Source organism: Caloenas nicobarica, chromosome Z (assembly GCF_036013445.1).
Source record: "Caloenas nicobarica isolate bCalNic1 chromosome Z, bCalNic1.hap1, whole genome shotgun sequence".
NCBI classification, from domain to species: Eukaryota; Metazoa; Chordata; class Aves; order Columbiformes; family Columbidae; genus Caloenas; species Caloenas nicobarica.
Genome location: NC_088284.1, coordinates 91,648,820 through 91,655,335, shown reverse-complemented (window position 1 = coordinate 91,655,335; position 6,516 = coordinate 91,648,820). Strand labels below are relative to the sequence as shown.

The 6,516-nt window shown below is 43.4% G+C and overlaps 1 non-coding gene across 1 annotated transcript; it reads left to right on the top strand.

Moving 5' to 3' along the window:
• Positions 1-2,040: 2,040 nt before the first annotated feature.
• On the top strand, positions 2,041-2,125 carry TRNAR-UCU (transfer RNA arginine (anticodon UCU)). The gene is given in 2 exon segments: positions 2,041-2,077; positions 2,090-2,125. It is a non-coding gene; the product is annotated as a tRNA-Arg (tRNA).
• Positions 2,126-6,516: the final 4,391 nt, after the last annotated feature.

Genomic DNA, 6,516 nt, shown 5'->3' with positions numbered 1-6,516 from the left:
TGCCTCCAATATGGTACTTACTGTAACTACTGAACCATTCCACTAATCCCTCGGTTTCTGGGCAGCATTGCAGGAGCTATTTAATGATCAGCCAGCTCATGAGCTTTGGCTCTCTCCTGGCCACAGGCACACTAGCTGACTTCATGGGAATCACAGGGTGTGCTACCAGTGTGCCTTCATCACCTGAGCCACCTTGGTTGCTCATTACACTATCTCAGCACTTGACGTAATGGTTGTGTATCCTAATCAGCTTATTTTACATCGATTTGATTAGCTTTCTGGCTCCCTAGGGAACACCTGTTTTTGTGTTTTTCTCCACTCCTATGATACAGATGCTTTTAAATAATTATGAAGTGAAACACGAGATACTCACAAAACTCTTTTACTGTGTAACCTAGGCCACAGTACTACAGAGCAGATCTTCCAGCCCTTAGGGACATGGTTTAGTGGTGGACTAGGCAGTGCTAGGTTAATGGTTGGACTTGATGATCTTAAAGGTCTTTCCCAACCTAAATGATTCTGCCTGCTCTCGCCCCAGCTCTGTCTCCTGAGCCCTCCAGTGCAAGCTGGTGCCTGGCAGCCCCGTACCCCCTGTCCGCGCCCAAGCAGGGGTGGGCACAGGAGAGCTGAGCCGGGGGCTCACCCCAGCAGCAGAAAGCCACAGGCTTTGGTTTGGTTTAGTTAAAGAAAGAATAACCTTATACTCTTGTCTTTTGGGGTTCTTAGTATGCCTACTCTTGATTTTAAAAAATAGCATCAAAGACTTGTTTCAGACCATAATTACAGCTTTTAAGGGAAAATCTTGTTTTACTAAATCCACTAGAGGTTTTACTGTGATTTTAGAACAGATACAGTTCAGTCATTGCTCTTTTTAATGGATTTAGTTGTAGGCATTCACATTATTTGGAACGATGGTCCAAGTATACTGTGATGTTTTCACCCACATTGAAAATACTGTCACATAATAGAACATTATTTCCCTAATTTATTTTCTTTTTTGTTCTTTCCATTTACAAGGGGTTTTTTTAAGCTCTCCAAAATATTCTCAGTCACCAGTTTCCGGGTGTGACTCCCACATCCTATTTCTCTATCTGTCAACTCACAATAAGTTGCTGCAGTGTCTAGCAAAGATTGCATGGGTACCTTTTTATTTGTCACCTATGTCTTGTCTTTCAAATCCCCACATAATATTTTTTTTGTGTCTCACATGACACAGGAAAGCCAGCAAAATGCTGCAGTGCATAGGATGCTCAGTAAACATAACCACTGTTTTTTAAGTTCCTTTAATACAGATGCTATAGTTTGAAACAAAACAAAAATCCCCATGTTTAGATTGTCCCTAAGAACCTACAATGCTGGAAATCACCAGTGTTAAAATAACTTGGTTCCAAAGAACTTTGAGACTGACCCAGTGTAGTTTCCATGTCCCTGACTGAAAGTGTTTGTTTGTTTGATGTTCACATTTACTCCAGAAATGGAGTGCTGATAAAAGCATATTATAAATAATTGCAATATGAGAAACGTCCATATTTGTTTAAGCAAAATCATTTGATCTAATTCATCAATGTATAACCATCTGTGCAAAAAGATTCGATTCTATAGAGACTTCCTTATAGAGGAACCGTTCCCCAGTATAAGGCAATTGTGGAATACAATTATATTCCTCCAAACCTAAGGGTTAATATTGAAAGCGGCCAAGTGGGATGACTACAAATACTTTATATTGGTTACTGATGAAGTCAAAAAGCCAGCCTCTCACAGGAAATAACGACGTGGCCCTATGGCGAGCTCTGGACTCCACCCAGGACCCGGCCGTGGGCAGCGCTAAGGCGGCACGTAAGAGGCTGCCTCAAGACTCGTTTATACAGCGGCTTGTAAGACTAGGCCTATTCGTACTAAAGGAAAAAAAAAAAGAAAAAAGAAAAAAGAAAAGGGTCCTGCTGGCTGAAGCACACACTGAGCGCGCCCGCGGGCGCGCGGCGCCGGCCGGGAGCGTCGCGCGCAGACTCTATAGGCGGTGTGCAAAAAAATCCAACAGGTGGCTCCGTGGCGCAATGGATAGCGCATTGGACTTCTAGAGGGTGAAGCGATTCAAAGGTTCCGGGTTCGAGTCCCGGCGGAGTCGCGTATTCTCTTTTATTGCAGGGTTTTCGTTTGCTTTCCCTCCCTTTTTGGGTGAAGTCGTTCTGCCCCGCTCTCCCGCCCCTTACCTCTCCGCCGGAGCAATCGGGTACATGGACCTGGCGCTTCCCGGCGACGGGCTCTCGTCAGCGAGGCTCTCCGGGCCCGCCTGCTGCGTGCCTGACGGAGAATGGCGAAGGCCGGGAACAGGCGAACACGGGACGAGCCTCGACCGAGCGTGGCCGCAAAAGCGGCCGCCTCCGCTCCAACAGCCGCTGCGTCCCAGCGCCATTAAGGGCCGAGGGTGGACGCCGCGGCGAGGGGCCGTTTGCCTCCAAGCCCAGAGGGAGGCCGGCTCTGCCCCTCCTCCTCCTCCTCAGCGAGCGCGCGCGGGCAGCAACCGCCGTCCGCGAGGGGGCGCTGCAGGCGCCGGGGCACGCGGCCCACAGCCCGCGCTGCGCGCGGACGCAGCGGGGCGGCCGCGCAAAGCCCTGCGGCAGCAGCGGCCGGGCGCGCCTGTCGGCGCCCACAGCGCAGCCCGCTCGTGCTGCGAGGCTGCCGCGACAGCCGTCGGAAGGTGATTTTGCTTGAAAATAAGACTGTCTTTCCTGGAGGCACTCCAGGGACGGTCCGCGATACATTTCTGCTTATTGTCAAGCACCAAAACAAGTCCACAAAATGCAGCAGACAAAGCCGAAGCATTTAACACTTAACACCATCTTTTCCCCCTTACACATACCTACAGATAGAAGCTGAAAAGCCATTTTAGTAACAGCAATCAAATTAAAAAAAAAAAAAAAAGGGTGGTAAACCACAAAACAGTAGCAGCGCTGAACAAACCTCCTTGATTTTGCTCAGGATTTAATAAATTATAAATTAATCTGATTCATCACTTTATCAAATTTGTGGAGTTTTTTGCTAAATTCTTTTTAATCCTGCATGTGTGACTATGGCCTCTTTATCAAACTGTAATAATATTTATTTAAAAGCAATAAAGGAAAAATCACATAACTGAAATCCTACACACCATCAGGAACATTAACTACCACTGTTCCACAGCACAGTAACCCACTCATGAACGCCATCTAGCTATAAAATATATGTAACCCTTTACAGAAACACCAAACTCTCATATTTTGGAAATAGCTAACCAGAACCTCTCTACATTAACCCCATAAAAAGCAACTAAATCAAATGACAGAAGACAAAACGTTCCTCCTTGTTCAGCCACTTCCAGCAATCCATTTCGGTCCAAATACTAATTCCGTTTCCACTTCTCGTATTTAAGTATCGCTTCAAAAAATTTGCTTAAAGTGAAAAAAAAAAGACAGAGGCTTTTATATATACATGTTTGCATGTTGTAAGCAATATTTACATAAGCAATACTCTCAAAATGCAGAAGTTAATGAAGGGCCCTAGGCCAAAAGAGGAAACTGCAGGTTCAAGGAGCAGGGCACTGCCCAGGGGCCAGCACAGGGCCAGCTCTCCTGCAACACGGGCTGTGGAACAGATTCTGATGAGAACCCCAGTGGAAAAGTATAGGAACACAATTCCACAAAATACTTGTACAAAGTGGGTTTTGAGGAAGATGCTGCAAAGAAAACATAGTATTTCAGAATGCATTAGGAGAATCAGGAGAAAAAAATTCAAGAACTATAGCAAGCAATATAAATCGGACAAATGCTGCTTGTTATAAATTTATGGAGTAATTAAAAAAAGAAAGCAATATGAAGGCAAAGAGGCAGACAAATAATCAGTAATAATCCTTATATCTGATTGGATATGAAACTTTTTTTTGTTTTTCTGTGAGGAGAGTCGAGCAATGGAGTTCTGGGAACTGTGCAGTCTCCATCCTTGTAGGTTTTTGAGACCTGATTGTATAAAGCCCCGCAGAACCTGGTCTAACCCTGCGTTTGGCAGGAGGATGGGCAGGACAAGCTCCTGTGGTCACAGAATCATAGAATTGTTTTGGTTGGAAAGGATCGTTAAGATGACTGAGTTCAACTGTTGATCTCGCACTGCCAAGTCGACCGCGTTATGGCAGGATTCCAAGTCTCAGCAGGACTTACCTAGATAGGCTCCTGCAATAAAGACAGAACTTTCTAAAGATTAAGAGATCAAAAATAGTTATATCACATGGACAACAGCAATGATAAGAAGATACCTTCAGTTTTAAGACAACTAAGTTGATTGCAGATAAAGAACCCCAAAGAAGGAAAAAGGAAGAAGTGCGAACAATAAGAGCATGACAGAGAAAGTGAAAAGTATTTTACTTCTGTTCCCGCACTAACCATGCCTGTGGGTGGCACCACAGCCACCATTAACCCAATCCTTTTTCAAGAGTATTTTGATTGGGACACCTAAGAGACGGACTGTGACCTTACTGGGCTGTATGACCACTGGGTAGTCTCTGCCCTAAGGGCAAGAAAAAAAAAAGGAATACTGGCAAAACCAAGGTAAGCATAAAGAAATAGGAGCATAAAGAAATGTCCACCCAAAACATTCTAAGTGACATTCGAAACAGCAACAGGTGCACATATAAAAAGCCCCAACACGGTACCTACTGCCCTTTAACCTTGGGAAAATTTCTTGTTAATAATGGTTTATGTCAATAAAGGCAGAATTACAAATTAACACAAATATTTCTGACAGCCATTAGAAGTATTACTTGCAATTTAGGGGCAAAGTTTCTCAAATGATGCTGGTATTTCGCAAAGAATTTTTCTATGTTTTTGAGTATTTTCAGAGAAATCTGATGCTCTGATAGGCTTATGCAACCACACAGTGCATTTTGGTTTTACCCTCTCCCCAGCAACTTTAACCTTACATCACTTTCAATCAAATTTAATTGAGAAGGAGAAGAGTCCAAAACACAACCTGCGTATGCTTTTGTGAAAACTGGTGGTTAAGAAAAGGTACACTGACTAGTGGGCTGAAGCACAAGCTCGGGCAAGAGCTGCCTGGCAAGCAGGCAAACACAACGCCCGAGTGCCACCCTGCAGCCCAGGGAACACGGCCAGTGCATCGTCTCGCCTCTCTTGGTCAGAGAACCTCATGGGCACTGTGTGTGGCAGAAGATATTTGACAAATCAAAGGAAGGGAAAGGATATAGAACATAAACCAAATTCCTCACCAGGTATGTTGTACACAAAGTAACTTGTGCAACTAGCTATTGAGCAGACTGAGCAACATACATGGAGTTGTTCCTTGCTGTGTGGCATCACAGCTTGTATTTCTCTTTCAAGGTCTGTCAAGAGTTGCACGTTGCTTTTCGAAAGTTGCACCTGATCATCCTAGGATGCGACGGAATGACAGCTACTGCGGTGCCTTGTTTTCTTCCCTCAGTGTTCAGGTGGGGTTTTTTTGTACTTCCATGTCTCATCCGGAGAACAAGACACCATAGTGAATTTTTGTTGTTTGGCTTTTTTTTTGCATTTACAGATAATCAAGACATTAGCATACATGTAAGCGTATTAGAATAGCATCTGCATGTTAGCGGAAACTTGGGGACAGGTGGTTCTACTTCTTTGTGTTTGATACTTCCCAATGAATTCACTTTACTTCACACACCACTCATTTCTAGGCAGTCGAGACTTTTTAAGGAATCTATAATAGATTCCCATCCGTGTCCAGTAGCAAAACATTACGCTCAACTTCAGAAGAATATAAAAAAACAACAAAGGATCAGGGGAGCGTTTCTTTCAAACTTTGGTTGGTGATCAATATATACCATAATGCTCATTTCATTTTAGCTATTTCCAGCACAAATAGCTAATCCTTAAAAAAACAACCACTTCTCATTCTCTGTAGTAGAAAATGTCATGGTTAAACATTGGTCAAGGGCATAGTATGTGTTCAAAACCTGCAACCTTTAAAATTCAGTGTTCTTAGGATAAGCAAGCAACATCGCTGGTCCTCTGATAATCATGTCTAAATCTTTTTCACACAACCCATCTAAGAGAATGTAGTGAGTTTTATTTCTTCTATTATCTGTCTTTTTTGCTACTTAATGGCAGTAACTGAGTTATACTATCTGTAACAGAAATATACTAACCAGGTCACTAAAAACCAACCAAACACCACAGAAGTTCTCACGATCACAAAAGCTTATGAACCGTGATCGAAGGAGAACTAACTGACACCATCTCTGGTTCTATAACAGTGGCAGAGGCCCTTCCAAACTCACGCTGTTCATTTACCTGCAGAACTATTCCAGATCAGCTGCCGGACCACCACCTGCACACTGCACCCTAGACAACGGACCCCACTGTCAAATTATCTTCAAAAAGATCATTAGACAATTATCAAATGGTAAAAATTAATCAAACCAATATATGGCTGAATGTCAAATTTTATACATAATACATATTTACATTATTTTATTCACTAAACAAT